This window comes from Antennarius striatus, chromosome 7 (genome assembly GCF_040054535.1).
Source record: "Antennarius striatus isolate MH-2024 chromosome 7, ASM4005453v1, whole genome shotgun sequence".
NCBI classification, from domain to species: Eukaryota; Metazoa; Chordata; class Actinopteri; order Lophiiformes; family Antennariidae; genus Antennarius; species Antennarius striatus.
Genome location: NC_090782.1, coordinates 13799817 through 13820000, shown reverse-complemented (window position 1 = coordinate 13820000; position 20184 = coordinate 13799817). Strand labels below are relative to the sequence as shown.

At 40.9% G+C, this 20184-nt stretch overlaps 1 protein-coding gene across 1 annotated transcript in view; it reads right to left on the bottom strand.

Annotated features, from left to right (window-relative positions):
• gng12b (guanine nucleotide binding protein (G protein), gamma 12b) overlaps positions 1-16932 on the bottom strand; it is a 35847-nt gene extending 18915 nt beyond the window's left edge. The window contains exons 1-2 of the mRNA XM_068319618.1: positions 16749-16932; positions 7645-7708 (exon numbers count right to left, since the gene is read on the bottom strand). The gene's annotated coding sequence lies outside the window, so the exon portion shown is untranslated. The remainder of the gene's footprint in view (positions 1-7644; positions 7709-16748) is intronic.
• Positions 16933-20184: the final 3252 nt, after the last annotated feature.

Genomic DNA, 20184 nt, shown 5'->3' with positions numbered 1-20184 from the left:
TCTCATGTCAGGAAGCCACCTGATTGTAAGCCTGCAGTCTTGACTCATTAGTAATCTGCCCTTTGGCCTTACATGATACTGCCAGATAGAGTTTGCATGCACAGTGAGCAGAGGATTGAGAGCCATGAAACAGGTATTATTAACCGAAGGAATCCCAAACATCCACCTCACCCAGCTGTGCACAAGGGTCACTGCAGGCAAAGTGCACATTTTTAGAGTGAGCTCATGAGCAGGAACTTGTTTCATCAGGATATGAATGTCACAACTGTTGGAAATGAAACATTTTGGGGAATAACTGTTGATTACTTTTGTGGAATAGTTTAACAATTGTTTATGTTATTGCATATAATTGTTCAACAAATCAGGAACGCTGTGTGTCTTAAATGCATCCATCTCCTACAAGGAGATATCCAGGTAGGTTTGCAGGGGGCTGCATGTTTTTGGATTGCTTTTGGAAGCACCTGGATTAAATCCATATCAAAATGTTAGCTTTGTAACTTTGAGATAACTGTTAGCATGCTAGCAGTTAGCTCAAAGCAATCCTGTGCACACATGGGTTCAAGCAGCTCACAGCATCGCTGTTGACTTTTGGTCTCCCTGTTAACCACCAAAAACATTGAGAAATATTTAATATTAGCTAAGCAAACATAGAACGGCTCCATGGAGGTCACGTGATGTCCAAATGTCCAGAAGCCCCAAGATCCACAACTGATTTTAGGAGTTGGTAACTTTTAGTCCACCCCCTTTCAAATAAGGTATAATAGTTTCTGTGCAGACACGAGAAATGTCAGTATGTGCAACGCTTTACTTTTAAACGTCCCTCTCTTTTCAACAACAAGGACTAAACTGGTTTGATGTGAAAATCCACAGATAATGACTAAATATTTATTTTAATGTCAAAATGCTCCATTTTATTTAGCACACAACTTCATCTGCTAATTGTAGTTATAGCCAGTAGAGCACAGTGGCATTCGAAGAGCTTCCAGAGCAGCTGCTGCAGATGAAGATGAAGATGACACCGTGAGAGGTTGAAACTGGTGATAGGTAACTCTCGCCGTAGCGCTGCAGGCAGACAGCTCAACAATGAACTGAAACTGGTGATAAAAAGCTGAGGAGAGCTGCAGATTCCAATGTGGAATTCTATGTAGGTTACAAAATAGTTAGAGAGATATTCTATTCATAATCTCATTTAATACATTTTGATTACACTGATTATAGTTAATAAAATACTTAAGTACACGCTTTCCCACCAAGGCTCTATAAAGTTTAGCTTTTGGTACATCCTCCATGGTGTACACAACAATGTAGTGGTGTCAGAATGTGTCACAAAGCTATGCAAAACAATACATTACAAGGTGACTAATCAGGCTTTCTTGAGAGACTTGTTGGGTATGTTCAGTCTGCACCTCTAGACAGGGTGTGAACCTGTACAAGAGGAAAAGTGGGTATATCCACTCGAGAGCATTCACGTGTTCAACTCCTGCAGGATGCTCAGTAGTTTAGGAGTGGTACCAGGTGATACTGCAGTTATTCTGTCAGACATTTTCATTTGCAGGTAATAAAAGTTGCAAATATTTATAACAATACAAAAGCATGCATATATACCGCTGTATGAATATTTACTACCATGATCTGTGAAATCTATTCACAGGACTTCAAAGTTATAATACTGAGTGCCAGCTCATGTGAAGGGCCACGTCTTCATACCTGCAAGGTCATTGTATTGAGGTGAAACTGAACAAAGCCACTGGGACAGGGTGTGTGTGTGTGACATTGAAAAGTAAACACAAAACCCTTGAAAAGATATCCTCACATTTGTAAATCATGCATGAGTAAGAACGTTTAAAAGAGCAGTTCATCCACAAAGTAAAAAAAAATCAGCCTTTTAAGTAATTTAAATAATGTTTCTAGGTCTTTACAGTGACAAAATTGCATTACAACACCCTTCCAAGCAAATAATGCGAAACCAAATGTAAAGTGGTCTTCATACCGCTTGTATGACAATCCAGGTCTCCAAGTACCCCAAATTGATTTGAGAAGACCTTATTTCCATAACTTCACTGTAGCCTCTAAGTGTTAACTTACACCTTTTCAGAGCAAGGTGCACAATCTTGAACCCTATGATAGGTCTAATGTTCCCTTTTTGTTTTATCAGAAACCATGTGTAAGCAGAATAAACACGTTTGAGTTTATTCATTTTCCTATAAATGCAGGTGTGTTCAGTTTAGAGGCTACAGCAAAGATTTTCTTCAGCTGTTTAGGAGAATGTTGCAGCACTACTTTACTGTGGTCCAAAAATGTTGAGTGGACTCAGAAACCTCACCTGACTTCCCCTCAGCATGGTGGTGAGCAGATTCTTTAAAATAGACATGTGTAGTCTGGTACAATTATAACCTGCTTATTATCACATCATCCAAAAACAAAGCTCAAGGCAAGGTTTGATGCTCAAACCTTGCCTTGTGCAGAGCAAATGATGACTGGGGCTTTTTCAGTCATGCATGCTGGAGTATTATAATGCCGTATTCATTCAAAGCACTGTCCAGGACCTCACAGGGAAAGTATGTTTGGGCTGGTTGCAGCGGTTTGTTTTCAGAACAGTGTAACTCCAATGGAACGCTGCTGCAATGCAGAGCAGCATACCACCCTCTTTCGCCCCTAATGAACATCAATCAAAGGCACATTCTTACAGCGGCACAGACCACCAAGTGTATACTCGCAAGGCAATGCAATTAGACGCAACTTATTTCTGGACTGGAAAATATTTCCTTTGCCACTGTCTGGTGAAGGAAAATGGTTCACAGAGAAAATCAAAGCAGGAAAAAGCAGCTTGCAGAAAAGAATTCCAAACATCTAACCAGTGGCTAGGCTGATTTTTTTGGGCAGGGTGACATCCCGACTGCTACATGGTCTTCCTCGCAAAATTGCCAGAACCCTATGTTTGTTAACAGCAGGACGACATTCCCTGGGTGGCTCCCACAGGAAAGATCACGGTGGAATTCTTTTCTGGCAGACATGTGGCACAGGAGTGTCTCCAAGTGGACCCAAACAGATAAAACCAGCCGTGTGTTTATTGTCAAGACCCCACAGATCTGATTGGAGTGTTTTTATAGACATACTGCTGATATGGTGCATTTGTGCATCAACACATGGACTAAATATGACACAAAACCCACAGCCACCCTTGTAACTCTATGAAGCTCCACTTCAATGTAAACATTAGCATCAGCATGCAAACACGCCCACAAGGACAATGCTAACACTAAAGTGTTTCTGTACCTTGCTGGCCATTTCAGTTCGGCATTTTAGCATGCTAGCATTTGCAAATTAGCAATAAATACAAAGTGCAACCATTTTGGCTGTCGGGTTAAATGAAATGTGAGAGCAATACTAAACTTGTTATAGTTCATTCAGGCCAGTCTGTGCAATAACTTTGTTAAGAACTACAAAAGTCAAATTCATGGTAGTACTTCAGGAAATTCATCATACATCATCTTCATCTTAATTAATCACATTGTGCGTTATTGACGCACCACTAGACGGAGACATGATGTCAGCATGGCTAAAAATAGTACAAACAATGATTAGAGTCTGACTTCATGATACATCTTACCTGTGAACAGAACCTCCCTTCACAAGTAACAAATGTCAATGGGATACATTTTTAAAAAAAAGTTTTTAACATTAAGACAAAAATTACAAGTACAACATTTGCCAGATGCACACGCGGACAAAAAAACTAATGATTAATGCCGGAAAGTGTTGCAGAAATGAGCGATGAGATTCTGGGCATACGGTATGTTCGTAGGAAAAAAGCATTCAATACTCAGACTGCACATGCAGGTACAGGATGCTGCAATGACCAGCCCATCTTTACTCAGAACTACTCATGAGTGATCACATCACTCAGACTTCATGAACGCATGAGGTCTCAACACACTCTTGGGTCCTAGTATCCTCATACACACAACTGCTGACCAGGTACACCCCCATGGCAACAGCATTCCTCCAGCAGACTAAATGTTCGCTGCTTCACCACAAAAAAACATTCAAGAGTGACTCAAGGTTAACGACCTGGCCTCTTAACTACCCAGATCTCAATCTGACCAACCATCCACAGCGTGCTCCGAGACAAATCAGGTCCAAGACCTAAAGGATCCTTTACAATGTGTCAGATACCACAGGTCACCACAGAGGTGAGCCTGTGACCACCCAAGGGTCAGTTCTCAGGTGGCCCTACATAACATTAAGAAGGCAGTTTTAATGATGTGGCTAATCGATATTTATATAAACGAAGACAGAGGTGAAGTCAGAAACCTGGACAAAGTTGTGTTACAACCGCATCCATGGAAACTGGCTCCGCTGTGACCTACTTGTTGAGTAGGTTGACAATATGTCACAAGCAGACAACAAGGAGGGGGCCATGGTAATTGCACTCGTGAAATGGCAGTAATAATTCATTTACACTAATGGTTTTGTGTAGGCAGCGTCAGCTGGGATGGACAATCTGTTTCCCGCCCACAAACATCCCGCTGCTAATCAGCTGCATAATATCACCTTTTAAGAATACATCTTGCACATATGGTTTGCATCGTAAAATTGGTTTAGGTGAACATGAAAAAAGGGGTGTTCAGAGGCTGGTGGGGCGCCAGCTGCACACCGCGGTGCTTTCTGTGCCCTGTGGCAGGAATTGGATGAGGCTGTTTGCCCTTCTTCAAAGCAAACATGTGTCTACATTACAGCTGTGCAGATGGACCAGATAATCTCAAGTTCTATCTGAAGGCATCCAGGCCACTTACAGGCCACCCAGCACACACCACTCCTGTTTGAATTCCCAAAAGTAGAGGTGTACGCAGATAAATCCCATTAAGAATGTAAATCACCGTGTGTCTCAAATTTATTTTCACAAGCATCACAGACTACACCATAGTTCCTGAGAGCAGAAGAAAGCAGCCAAGGATATAGCACATGGGAACAAAAGCTCTCAGATCTATTGTGTTAGGTCCCATGCACATCAAACAGCTTCTCTCCTGCTTTCAAGGGATGCATGACATATGGGGCATGGAGGAAACATGGCTTCCAGTGCAGACAGGATTTATTTTCATCTCATGGTTTCAGATGGAAGTGGCATCCACCAGAAACACAAAGTCAAAACAGGCCTGGCTTTATGCTCACGGTACACGCTGTCGGAACCGGTGATCAAATGAGTATTAACCGCACCACTTCCTGCATGAGGAAGAGGCCTGCTTTCAGAAAACCAACATGAGTAGGAGTGTGAATGTAAACGGGTGGAGGGGGGGCCGGCACATTTGCAGGGAGGGAGGGTTTTTCAGGAAACGGATGCAGTGCAACCAAGCAGAAGGAAGGAAGATGCCCATATATGAGCAGATGCTTATGAAACAGGATGGAGGACATGCCTGAAGAGGCCTCGGATCTCCCTGGGGTGTGATAATAATGCAGTAAATGTGTAAACCTCCTCCTACACGTATAAACAACATGCCCTGGTGTTCTAAAGCTAAAATTCTCTCAATCCCAAGCTTTCATTCAGTGTGACACTTCAGTCAGTGTCCCACCAAAGACTGTCCTGTTCTTCCAGTCAGGTGTTTGGCAGACTCTTAAATTGCCCCCAATCCAAGCTGACTGGTGGTACCGCTTTTGGTTCCACTGACAGAAAACAGGTTTCTGTTTCTGCCAGCAACACACCTGCACACTTCAAAAAATAACCTTTCTTCAAAACCTGCACATCAACCGGGCCACTTTTTCCTTCTCTCTATTATTGGAAGTGACGATCAAACAATTATTTTCTTGCTCCTGGAATGTTATTAACAGCACAATACAGTTCATTGAGGGTTGAAAAAATACAAAAATAACTATGTTACACCTTAAAGGTCCATCCATCCATCCTGCATTGAAATAACAAATTAGTAAATGTGTAAAAACATCATTGAGCTTCAGCGATAAAATTCTTTCTATACTGCAGACTCCTTTAAACAACAATGAAAGCTGTCCTTATACTCGACTACATAATGACTCTGATGGGAGGATGACTATGTTTTTTGATTTTAGTTGTGCAAATACCTTTTGTACAGAACATTACCTGCAGATTACATGGAGGAATTGTTGTTTTGTGTGTTTCATGTCGATGAGCGCTTAAATATGCTAATAGCATGTTATCCAATTTTTGACAATTCTTTCTGTAAAGAACACATGCATTTGTTTAAGACAGTGGTTTTCAAAGTGTTGTCCACGGTCCCCCCAGCCAGGGGTTTTTTGCTAACGTGTTACAGTTCATGCACCAATGGTTCAGAATAACAGACAGCATGCTACAGTGATGTAGAGCTCCATTAGACCTGAAGCACACAGCTAAAGACTGGCTGATGCTGCCATCATGTGGAGACAATGAACACAGGAGATGGAGTGACCTCAGCAGAGGGGGCAGCATCAAGTGATCAGCTTTAAAGGAGCACTTCAGCCAAAGAAGGCTTTTAGCCTACAGCCTGGAGTACAAATCTATTTTTAAAAACATTCTAAAATAACATCCCAAACAGTTTGGTATGACTTTGATGACACCACACAACCTGCATGTTCACGTTTTAAAACAAGTCCCAATCTCCTTCAGCTGCTGGTCGATAAAACCTCACCTGACTTCTGATCAGCATGGAGGTAAACAGTAAACGACCGTTAAGAGTGTGTAGGAACACACCAACACATCATTCCACCTATTCCATAGCTCATTAAACACTGATTTTTAGATTTCCTGTTTATCATGCTCACGACAAGAGCTCTTGAAAACGAAATATCAAATTAAGTGATGAAGACCAACTCAACAGACCTGTTGATGGACACGCAGTAATGCAAACAAGCAATACACTGTATGTGGATAAATAGATTTGTGTAAAATATATGTTTTGTGAAAACTTCTTGAATGTGTGTGATTGTTCCGGTGATGGTCGGAGGGGCCGTTGGCGCGGATTGGGTGCCACGTTTCCATCAGTCTGCCCCAGGGCAGCTGTGGCTACAGATGTAGTAAGAATCAATGAGGAGTGAAAGAATAATGAGTCCATTCTAAAAAGCATCTTTGAGTGCCTAAAAAAGTTAGTGTATCAGGGTTAATGACAATAAATAACTACAAATAATCAAAGCCACTTAAAGGTAAACAAAAACAGCCAGCCACCGACTAATACAACACAAGTTACTGTACGTAAATCTAAAAAAATGACATTTCACATTTTAATAAACAGTTCCTCACCATATATTATATTAACATTCAACCACTATGTTTTGGAATCAGTGAGGTCTTTCAGCAGCTGCTCACATATGCAACCCCTCTCCTGAATTAATTTTTGCAATTTAATCCACAAGAATACACCGTTACATCATGATGGTGGAAGATGTACTGTAAGATGACGGTGGAAGAAGCTCTCTTCTACTGTAACTTCAGCAGGTTGTCTTCAGGTTATTTTATTTCCTTCATGTTTGGTTATCATCAGCAGGGAGCAGCACCATCCACGATGATATGAAGGATCTGACAGCAGTGTGATCAATAATGGATAGACTGGTGAACCTTTGCTTGTTATGTGATCTTTCCCTTAACTACAGTAAACAAGGAGCCATCTGTGGCTGAGAGCATAGTGACTCCACACTGACCTGTGTGATGACAAAAGATCTCCGAGCAACTACTGGACTCCCAGCCTGTGTGAGCAGCATAAATCTAGAAAGAAAAGCAAAGGATGTTTGCATTACTGAGCAGCCATGACAGCAAACCAAACACTTCAATATGAGTTTCAGCACAAGAGACTCAGATTTTGCTGGGAGTATGGAAAGACGAGGCAAAAGTAGGGACATTGTTGTTTCAACCTAATGACAAATACTGACAGATTTGTGTTACCAAATAAAGCATCCTCCTTTTCAGATATTCCCGCATTGCTTCAGGAATGATGTGTAATAGCATGAACAATAAGTTGAGAATGAAGACACTCTGACCTTCAATTAATTCAGTCTCCAGAAATGAGAAAAATTAGGATTTATGTCAGTTTAAATAATCAATGACATTTCAGATCACCTGGGGCAGCACAGTGCCGCTGCCGCCACAAGCAAGGCAGTTCCAAGTTCGCGTTCTCCCCATGCCTTGGATCATTATATGCTACTCATTTATTGTTACAGAATTGCTGAACAAGACTACCTCTAGTTATAGTTTTCTTGATAGTTTCAGTGCTAAAAATGAATGAAGTAAGAAAAGTGATGACATATCTGACCTTTTTAACCCTAAAGCAAAGCTGTGTGTGAAGGAGAAACATGTTGTGGCTTTCATGTTAAAATGTTTACAGTAAATGTTAGTGTCTGGCCTGTTGAAGTCACACTCAGAGGTCATACATGGCACAATGCTGTGTTTTATAATCTGATATGCTCCTGTTGCAAAGCTGTCGTTTCCATCCTCATCTAGTATATTATTCATCATATTGTCCGGTTACTGCAGGTTGCTGGACAGCTGCTCCAGTTTTAAGCCAAAACAGTGAATTTAAGTTACATACTCAAATCTACTTTCATTACATAAAAAAAATTAAAGGGACGTATTGATGGAAGGTTTGCTTACATCATTTTAATGCGAATAATAAATAAAATGTGCTTCAAAATTCATTAAAACTGATATCAAAATCAAAGTAATACAGGTAAGATTTTTTTTTTCAAAAAAGGTCTAATGGCACCGTATGACAAATATGTCAAAAAAATTACAACATTTGAGCTTTATTTTGTGTAAATCCAGATTTTTTCAACATGGAAAATGCAGATGCATTTTTCCAAAAAAAACCTCATTGTATACATCAGGTTTTTGAGGGGATTTTGATGTAGAAGCATCAAAATCCTGAACGGCCGAGTGTATTAATTATGATACAGTTGGCTTTATGGGGTTAAGGGACGGATTCATAAAGTCTAAAACTCTGTGTAACCACGACTCAGTGATGTCATCAAGACAGTAAACTCTTTGTCTATGGTGACAACACAGGTCTCATCAGCTAGACGGTCATGAGTTATATACTGTACCTCAAGTCAGTATTCATTCATTTAGAGCGGACGTCTTATGACCAGACATCGCCCAGACATCGTCGGCTTGAATCCCGCTACCCCTGGACATCATCAGAGTGTGTGGGCTGACTGTGGGAGGTGTCAGCTCGCCTCCCGGCCACTGTCGAGGTGCCCTTGAGCAAGGTGCCATCCCCTTACAAGCTCCTCAATTGGGGCGCCACCTGAAGTGGCTGCCCATCACTCTGCCTCCCCATGTACTGTTTGTGTTACTAAGCATGCTCGCAGGCCCTTTGTGTGTGTTGTGTTTCAGGGGCCTGTACAAAAAAAAATCCCTGTATCTAACACAAAAAGATATGTAGAATGTAAAGAGTAATTTCCCCGTCAGGGGATTAATAAAAGTGGGTTTTCTTCATTTGTACATCTTTGCTAATATTAGAACGATTGAATGTGTCTTCGTGGTGGAAATGTGATGGGCCAAATGTGATACACCAAGCGTCTCCTTCATTCATTCATTCATTCATTTTCAATACTTGCTTCCCCCACTGTCATGGGTCGTGGGGTTGCTGGTACTTATCCCAGCAGACTGGGGTGTGCAGCAGGGTACACTGCGGGCGCGACACCTGTACACCACGGAGCCACATATAGACACTCACACCTACGGGCAATTTGAGACCAGCCAATTCGCCTGAAGTGCATGTTTTTGGAGGTGGGAGGAAGCCGGAGAACCCGGAGAGAACCCACGCAGACACCAATGATTAATTAATTAATAAATTAGTTCTATGAGGCTGTTCTATGTGTCCAATGGGGCCGTCTTCATTAAAACACACCAGATATAACCAAATGCACATGGGTGAACACCTCACTGAAGAGAAGACAGCTGAGTGGGAGGAGGTACGAAGAGGAGACGATTAAATTTGATGAGTGGCTCTACATGAAGACTTATTCCTCTGATGCTGCGCAGACACCCCACTATGGCGATATGCAGGTGGCACCAACTGCTGACTGGCTACTGTCATGTGGGCCTACGTCGCACTGCAGGGGAATAACCCCAGGACATCCTGCAGAGGAAGAGGAAGAGGAATAACGAAGCACAACAATCTCCTCACACCGTCTGATCAAAGGATAAACAGTTTAGAAACAGATTATTTCAGTGGCACAGTTCCCGGTAAGTCCTAGCGGTTCCACGAAAGATTAGACTTTAGACTTTATTGTCAAGCAAAATACAAATTTCTTTATTTGTAATCTCAACTTCAGGTAGTCCTGTCATCCGTATTCTCACACAATCCTCTCCAAAAACTGATTTGAATCAGAGAGGAAGGCTTCAGGGTGTGTTCAGCAGCTTTAGCATCAGTGAGGAGACCAGTGGAAACTAAGGATGAAGTGGAGTTCAGTTTTTAGCCAGACTTCAATTGCTGATGTCCTTTTAAATATCATTCTCTCTCTTCCTCTCATTCATTCCTGTTGCTATGCAAGCTCTCCACCTCTCCACCACCAGCCAATCCTCACAGATTCACTACCTTCATTATTTCATCAGTTTCAGCAGAGTCATCAGCCCCAACCAGAAGTGTATGAACTCTGTGGAGGGATTTGAATTACTGCAGATGAGGACAATTATCACATATTACCTGTTGCAATAAAGCCTTATTGTCACTCTATTGTCTTTGTACCACACTTCAGATAAAGATGAAATGGTGTCTGCATCAGTTACATCCAACATTCTTTGGGATAGAGGTAGTGAGTAATGTTTATGTAAGATGTAGAAAACGTGTTTAATTTCATCTACAACATTACCAGATTAACATGGCGGCGCTTAACTCTTGGACATGTGCTTCCTAGGCCAGTCAAACAGATGTTTGCTTTATTCCCTAAAATGTAGAATACCCTGACAGCCAGGAACACATCTGTGAACTTCTGTAAATCCATTTTTAGATGCTGAACCAATAGAGTCAGTCGACATAATGAGCCTGTGAACGTAAGAAGTATTGAATAAAACACAAATCTTGTTTCAGTGTGCTAACAAAACCAGTACAAGTAGTCCTCCACTGTATCTACAAACATTCAACTTGCAAAAGTTTGTAAATACGAACAAACACATGGCGCTATAACCAGCTAGAATCCTGCAGTGCAGTTCCCCTTTCTGCCACACCCCCCACGAGCAGCACCCCTGCGTTCACACAACTCCAACACTTGTCTCTCCCTCTTGTTGTTCATTGTTGTCTTCGTGAGTATGTCTTGGATACTTACTGTTTATCATGGATGACAAAGAAAAGGCCAGTGACGATAGGGGTAGTGGTGACCGTCTCTCTGATGGCAACTCTGACTTTAACCAACAATAACTCCTCCTCCTCTTTCTTCGCATGCTACATGCTACATGCTACATGCTACAGTACCGTACAGTGGATCGTCAACACCAACAGATGACTCTGACTGTTGTTGGATGTGCTTAAAATACTTGTGGAGAGTTTCTTGAATTGTTTTCTTCTCCTCCTCAAGGAGCAAAAGTTTACAGTAAACTAACTTCAATTCAAAACAATTGCATGAATCAAAAGTGATGCTTAATGGTAGATATTGGAAGTATAAGTATCCATTTTAATGACTATACCTTTTTATTCTTATCTTGTATTTATTATCAGCGGCATGATGGCGCAGTGGGTAGTGCTGTCGCCACACAGCGAGGCGGTTGCTGGTGGGTTCTCTCCGGGTTCTCCAGCTTCCTCTTCCCTCCAACAGTATGCAGTTTAGGTGAATTAATGATACCAAATTGCCCGTATGTATGACTGTGTGCGTGAGTGGTTGTCTGTTTATGTGTGGCTCTGCGGTGGACTGGCGCCGCACCCGGAGTGTACCCTGCCTGACGCCCCCAGTCAGCTGAGAAAGGCTCCAGCACCGCGCAACCCACGACAACAGACAAAGCAGTACGTGACTATGACTGAATGAATTAATTATTTATTATCATATATTTAATTATTTCATTATACAACAACATATCATGTGCTTTTAAGAGTTTCAACAGTTTTAACGGTTTTAACAGTTTTAACGGTTTTAACGGTTTTAACGGTTTTAACAGTTTTAACGGTTTTAACGGTTTTAACGGTTTTAACAGTTTTAACGGTTTTAACGGTTTTAACGGTTTTAACGGTACAGTTTTTGTGGTGGACAGACGTTAAGTCGAGTGAAATGATGTAAACCTGATATTTATTTTTCTGTGGGGTTTTTTTTTGAAAGCCAACACATAATCAAGAATGACTTAGCTGGAAAATGACTTGTACCTGTATTTTATTTAATTATGTGTTATTTTTATGTCCAGTAATTGTTTCTGGTACATCTCAGGGGATAACACTTTCGTATTTAGAGTAGTTATGGCATTTAATTGACGTCAAACGGTGATTATAGATTGCAAATAAATAAATAAATAAATAAATAGCAACTTCAAACAATTCAACTTACGACCAACCTCTTTGGAACCAGCTGTGTTTGTATGTTGAGGACTACTATAAATTCATGTTTTCCTTATGCAGATGTTCACACATGAGTGAATAAACTTTTACTAAAGCAATGCAGAGTTCATTTTAGCTGAAGATAGTATTGAATCCCTAGGATGTGCTTCAAGAAAAATGTGTGCATCCCAACATGACGTTTTTGCATCCCAAAAATAATAACAGAATAGACAGTAGAAGCATACGCAAGGATTGAGTTTTGCCAATATTTAAAAAAAACTAAACAAACTCAATTTTAATGATTTTATTAATAATGACGTCATAGTTCATAACTCAGTAATATCTGTCTCTTTTTCTTCATTAACTTTTGATTGTTTTTCATTAAATAAAGAACTCACTGTCACTTGCTTTTCCTCCAACTTTTGCATTTTTCGGAGGAATGGTGATGATAATCAATCAATCAATCAACCTTTATTTGTATAGCACTTAATCACATCAGCAGACATTTCAAAGCGTTTTATCAGACAGAGAACCCAACAGGACTCTCCAAGCCTAAGCGACAGCTTATGTTTGCTCTGGAGGGTCTAACTAACTCCTCGCTCTCACTGCATGTAAAATGAAGAGACTTCATGTTGCCGTTTGGTTAATTTAACAAGGCAGAATCACGCAGGTGAGTCTTGTGACGAGAAACTCGCTCGAATTACTCATGCAAGATCAAAACATAATGGCGAATTCCAGGTTCAAAATTTTAGAGAAATTGAAAAAATCTGAATATCTTTTGTTGAATGATAGTGCATTGCGTCACAGGGACGCATGCTGTCTGACAATCGTGCATCACTGTCAAAAAATGTACTTCAAAGATGGAAGGACACACGCAAACGAGAACACTGTAGCAATATAATACACATGAACTTAGGAGGCAGCTTACGATGAAGGCTACTCTCAGCACACTGTTTCAGAGATCAACCCTTACACTCTTAAAAATAATAAATAACTTTAAACATCCATATTGCTGTTGATTTGTTTCTCGTATATCGATTACTTATTGAACTGGAGACTTCTGATGACTGCACTGTTTCCCTTCAGGTTTAATTTTGTTGAATGGCCAATTCTATGATTGTGTCCATTGTCAGCATCCTATAAATTAAAATATGGAAATGTATACTGTATATGTGAGAAAAGCCAGTGTAACGTGTAGCAGGCTTCATGATGAGAGGCCTCATCACCTGTTGCTCAGCAGTCAATGCTCTGTCATTGTGTATGTGTAATACACAACACCTTACTCACTGTGGTGAGTGAATGAATGAGCACTGCATGGAGCAGCAAATTATTTCTCACACATAGCTGTGGGCTAACAAGTCTTGAGGCGCTGGCTCTGCTGTTTTGACTAGAAACATTCTCTAAAGGTCTTTGTGACCTGAGTGGTGACGCAGAGACGAGCTCCCCGGAGGGGAGCAAGGAATTTGAGTCTGGTAATAGAGGGGGAAGGGGGGCTGACACTCTCATGAGATTAAATCGCACCAGTGACTTCGGTGTAACCAGGCAACGCAGCCAAACCTACGTCAGCACTAGAAACCCACTCAGGTAGAGCCACACTCAAACGGCAAAAAACATAGAAAAGATGAAGTGGAAAAGGAACAGTGTTCCAGCTGTGATTTCTTCCTTTGTCTGGTCTGTCATACTCTCATCGCCATCATGTATTATACGTTAACATTTTCGTGAGCACACATTCAAACAACTACAGACACTGACACGATGACATATCAGTAATTAATCATAATTTATGTTGTACTGACTAATGTAGCCACAAGAGGACACAAGCCAGTGTCTTACTGTGCCGGTCCCAAGCCCAGATAAATACAGAGGGTTGCATCAGGAACGGCATCCGGCGTAAAACTTTTGCCAAATCAAACATGCGAATCAAACCAATGACTTTGCTGTGGCGACCCCTGAAGGGAAAAGCCAAAAGGAAAAGAAGAAGAGATGTTGTACTGACTAACTGATAGATCACCATAGAAACTCAAAGCTACAAACCTTTAAGTCAATATGAGGAAAAAGTCTTTTATCGCTAAAACTGGATGCCTCCCATGAAGACTAGAACTGGAGCTACCATTGCTGGTATAAATCATTATTATAAAACCAGCCACCAACAATTATCCCAGAGTCACCTTTGAGCAATGGGAAGTTTGGACTGAAGGTACTGAAAAAATAGAACCACAGACATAGATGTCTTTTCTGCTGGACAAACTAAGTTGGTGGTGATGTACACAAACCCTAATGAATGTGAGCAGATGCATCCGAATAAACTTAAATGTGTGTTGATCAAAACTGAGTGTCAGCAGATATGAGTAACCAACTCAAACATGAAAATCTCTGCAGAAAGACAAGGAACTCATCTGACATTAACCTGGACACAGATGAGCTGGTGCAGGGGTGTCACTGGTGCACTCCTGTCAATAAAACAAGCAGCTCTCTTTGATTCAATGCATTTGTGGCTGCAGATGCTGTGCATCCAGTTTGGTTATAGTGGATTTTATGGTTTGCTGCTAAACTGGCATTCATTCTTGAATGGTAAGGCTAAAAGGATTCCCTGAATCATTTGCGTACCTTGATTTCTAAGTGTTACATCTAATCAGAGAGAAAACCAGACACAAGGTAATGGTAACAATGTGTTAGCAGTGGCAATCAATGTAAAGTGATGTGTTTTCCAGTTTGGTTTTAGGCTAGAAAAGGAGGCAAAGTAATTATGATGATATAAAATATCTGATTACACACACACACACACACACACACACACACACACACACACACACACACACACACACAGTGATGACTGCATGAAATTGTGTTTATATCTTTTTTGAAAAGGTCATTTGAAATCCTTTTTAAGATTAATATAATTTGTTTTTTACATTTTGACAAGTGCACAAATGACCTTTGTTTATACACTGTAGATAATATATTTTTTATGTGCTTTCTTTGCATTAAATGTGTTTGGGTTTGGGGTTTTTTCGGGCTAGTTACCATTGTCATGTTGACACTACAAATGTCAGTTTAGACAATAACATGTTCGTTGACACATCTGATGCTGTGCATGTCATGTTTGTTGGGAAGCAAGAGTGGGCTAAGAATGACATAGAGATGTGTTTCTTAACAGTTTTAAGGATGCATAACAATAAACTAATGTCACTGTCTAAACTTATATTCTCATATTCTTCTTGTCTGTCCATATGATTGACCTGCTGATGTTTTTTGAAACCACCAATCACGTTTAATCTTTTCCAAAAGGCCCAGTCCTCCTCTGATCACAAGATTATAGGAGTAAATCCATACATTGAAGAGAGCAAAAAAAATGTACCGTAATACACTATGAGAGCTGGGTCAACCAAACACACACACACACACACACACACACACACACACACACACACACACACACACACACACACACACTCCTACAGTTCCCAATGCATAAACCCGAAGGAGGACAAATGCAGCTTTGAGCAGCTTTTTTTAGACCATTCTTTTGAAGATTGTGGTTCAACTGCAAGTCTGTGTGTGTATGTGTGTGTGTGTGTGTGTGTGTGTGTGTGTGTGTGTGTGTGTGTGTGTGTGTGTGTGTGTGTGTGTGTGTGTGTGCGTGCGTGCGTGCGTGTGTGTGTGTGTATGAAGTCGTGGTGAAGTCAGTCTTTACCTGTACTGTACTCTGTACTGTACTCCAGTAGACACAACAGCATACTGACAAAAGACTGAGCTTCAGGACTGCCACTGTTAGTCTGATCAAATGAATCATCTAAAAAAAAAGGGTGCTTACATGTTCGAGCTAAACGTTTGAAACCATCCTGGTTTGTTATTTGGCTTCAAAAAAAACATGGTGATGGGATAAAACACCAATATTTGTTTAGTAACATGATAGTTAATATGTTATTCACCGACCACAGAAGACCCAGCCCTGTGACCTGAGGCTCAGCAGCCGGGGTCACTGGTGTCCCAACCACCTTTCTCCTATGAGACATACTTATAAAATGTTTTACTAGTCAGAGAGAAGAAATGATTCACCCAACAGTCAAACTACACCGGTCACCAGAAACAGAACCAATGTCCATCTGATGAATACACATTACATTCACGTCTCTGAATACATACTGTATCTGCCTATTGCAAAGATTTGGACGACCAGCTTGGGGATGGACGGGAGTCCACAGGTCCCCACGCCGACTGGTTACTTTACCACAGCATTACTGCCACACACACTCACGTCACTGCTAAAAGATTAGTGCTGACACTCACCTGGCCTCTAATGATCCGGTCGTTATTTGTTCAAAGAGCCATAGAATCCTTCCTTCTGTTTGTCAAAACGCGTCCTCTGGCTGCGTCGACTGAAAACTTTGACAGCAGAAAATAAACATTGGACGCTGTTGATGTGAAGCAGTGACGGGAGACCTGGAGACGGTCATCTGCTGGCTGCTGGAGGAGCCGGTGGGCCGGGACTGACGCGTCAAGGGCGGGGGGACAACAGCGCCCTCTGTCGATAACAGGTCATACTGACACACACCTACAGCTCATCCTCTGCTGACACCTGAATTACATAGTTACTGTAAATATGATATAGACAATAAGGATTCAGGCTCCAATATGTATTAAAATAACTGCCAATATGTATTTATTAGCTGTTTACAGACTCAATAACCCCAAAAAAATAACAATTATTTGTACAATGCATCAGATACAGAAGTCAGTCAGTCATTTTCAGATTACCACCGCTGCGGGTCACGGGGAGCCGGAGCCTATCTCGGCGGCATAGGGCGTGAAGTGGGGGACACTCTGGGCACGACGCCAGTGCACCGCTGAGATACAGAGGTGTTTTTTACAAAATATAAGCTATGATAATACAAAATGTTAGCTCCAGTAGAGGTTAATGATAGAAACTACATAGAAAAGAGTCACCAAGGATAATATCAGTTCCATACTTTGCCACCCGTCCCACTGTTCAGTCGGTCTACATGTATTCTGTATGAATGCAGTCATCATCACCAGTAAACAAACAATTATTAGCTGTATGCTGGTAAAACATAACCATATAATCCCCGTCTGTTGTTTTTTTTAATGTCAAAAACCGAGGGGTTTAATCATTAAAGAAATAAGTGACCAACAGGCCTATGCACCTAAATTCCAACCAGTTTAACATTCGTATTTAATACAAGCTTTAAAAGACATGAAACATTTTCTGTGCCAGCCACAACATGGAAGAGGATGAAGATGTCCTAAATAGGCTTCAGGACCATGGATAACGGCCAATCACACCAACATAGCAAAAAGGATATAGCCTAATGCTAATGGTCCGTAAAACGTAACATGAACACTCCATATACTCAAATTTCACATGGCACCCTGTATATGTCGATTAAATGTACTGTAGCTTAAAAAACGGAAGCATGACATGACCCAGCAAAATAGCCTGTGTGAATTTATGTATACGGTATATACAGATTTTCCACACTATAAGGCACACCTAAAAGCCTTTAATTTTCTTAATTTCTTATAATCCAAAGTGCCTTACATATGAAAAAAGTTTTAAAATAGACCATTCATTGAAGATGAGTTCTCAGATGTTTTATAATTCAGTGCGCTTTATAATCCAGTGTGTTTTATGAATGAAATGTTTTTATTTTGGATAGGCCATTTATTGAAGGTGCGCCTTATAATCCAGTGCGCCTCATAGTGTGGAAAACACTTTACTGTATACCGTGTGTGTGTGTGTGTGTGTGTGTGTGTGTGTGTGTGTGTGTGTATAAAGAGAAATACAGGAAATTCATTCTAAAATGTCACCGAAAGTATGAAAATGCAGTTGAAGTTCAAAGACAATTTAGGAGGGAGTCTCTTCCTCAGAGACAAGCTTGCAAGACAGACTTTGTTGGCCTTTGCAGAAACGTTTCCAGGACTCTTTCATCTTTTGCGGGGCTTCTCAATGTCCATGGTCTTCCGGAACTCTTCTCGTGGATGTTTTGAACAGTTCAGCTTCAAACTCATCTCTAATTCGAGTGATGGTAACTCGGGTTGTTGGATATTTTTGAAACTCCCTCCTAAATTGTCTTTGTTCTTCAACTGTATTTTCATTCTTCCAATAGTATTTTAGAACAAGGCAGTCAGAGACTGCAACATCCCGCGACACCCCTGAATTTGAAATTTTACCCTGACCTTCTTTCATGATGGTCGCAGAAATGAATTCTTTATTGCAGTATCGAGTATTTGGCTTTTCATTTCATATTTGTAAGATGACCACTGCTAGAGGTATACTGTAGCAGACAGACTCAGGACAACCTACAATCTACAATCTAATTTTCATCCCCTGTCGCCCCCCCCCCCCCAATACAATGCCTTTTGTTTCGTCTTTGTATCTTATCCTTTTCCTGAGATACAGTATGTGCAAAAAAATGTACAAAAGTTGAAATTTGACATTGACCTTGTTTTCTCAAGGTCAACATCTCCTTTTCATCCCCTTTGCCACCCGAGTATTGTGCTTTTTCTTTTATCTTTCCATCTGCAATGGTTGTGAAGATATTCGGTGGACGGACAGACAGACGAACACACAAACACTGAAAAATACATCACGCCTTGGCAGGATGTGATTCCTTTCTTTGATGTTTAGTCTGGCTGCTATCATTGACTCTAATGCGTTTAATCTGCAAACAACCCATGAACAATTTAGCTATCAGTGGCTAAAGGGTATATAATTTTTTTCGGGACACCCTGTATATGATAATAATAATAATAATGATAATAGATATGATATACTATACCAACACAATAATCACTGAAATTGTAGTTAAGATATTCATGCTGAGGATTAGGGGATGATACTAGCATGATTTAAAACAAAGAAGATGACTGTCAAGTTTGCACATCCCAAAGTAATGCCAGGCAAGTGTAAAAAGTAATGACACCCTCCTCTACACAGATGGGGCGTTTGTTTATTAGATACCTACAAGATCAGGAGTAGCTTGGATTGGCGTTTAAAAAGATAATTCTGACCAATCTGATTGATCACTTTGAATGTCGACCTGTAGGAAAGCTACCATGTACTGAAACCAGGGGCTCATTTCCTTGTTGGGTAGAGGTACTGGCACAGCAAAGACAATGTTGTTGGCATCCAGGGTTTTAGTCAGAGGATTAACAAAACTGCGGAGCTTCTGACAGCAATCTGACCCCCACGGCATGAGCCACCCACCAGCCTTGTGGTGGTTAATACCTTTGGTGGCCAGGTAGCAAAGGGCACTGGTGGAACTGGGAGCTACAGCGCAGTGGAGCAATCACTCAATCACAATGTAAAAGCTGCGTATCGGTAAACATAATAAACATGTTTTTAGTTGGTTACACTTACACACAATATTTGACCAAATAGGCTTCCACTGTTACTTCTAATTTTAAGAAATACGAGCTATAAAACTTGACTACTTACCGATTAATACTTCAACCATGATGGAAAGAACTTGGGAAAGAAGAATAAAGCAAACAACAAAAACAGTTTCTTAGTACTCATATTCTCGATGAATGCAGCTGCCATTTGTGGACTTGATACTCCCAACATTGAGTCTGTGGTGCCGCCAGAATGAGAGCTGTGCTACTGACATCTACCTGCTCTAATACATCTCACTACCAGAGGGCACAGGTTGGGGTAGGCGTGGGACCCATCATCTGTTCACATTCAGAACAACAAAAACAGCTA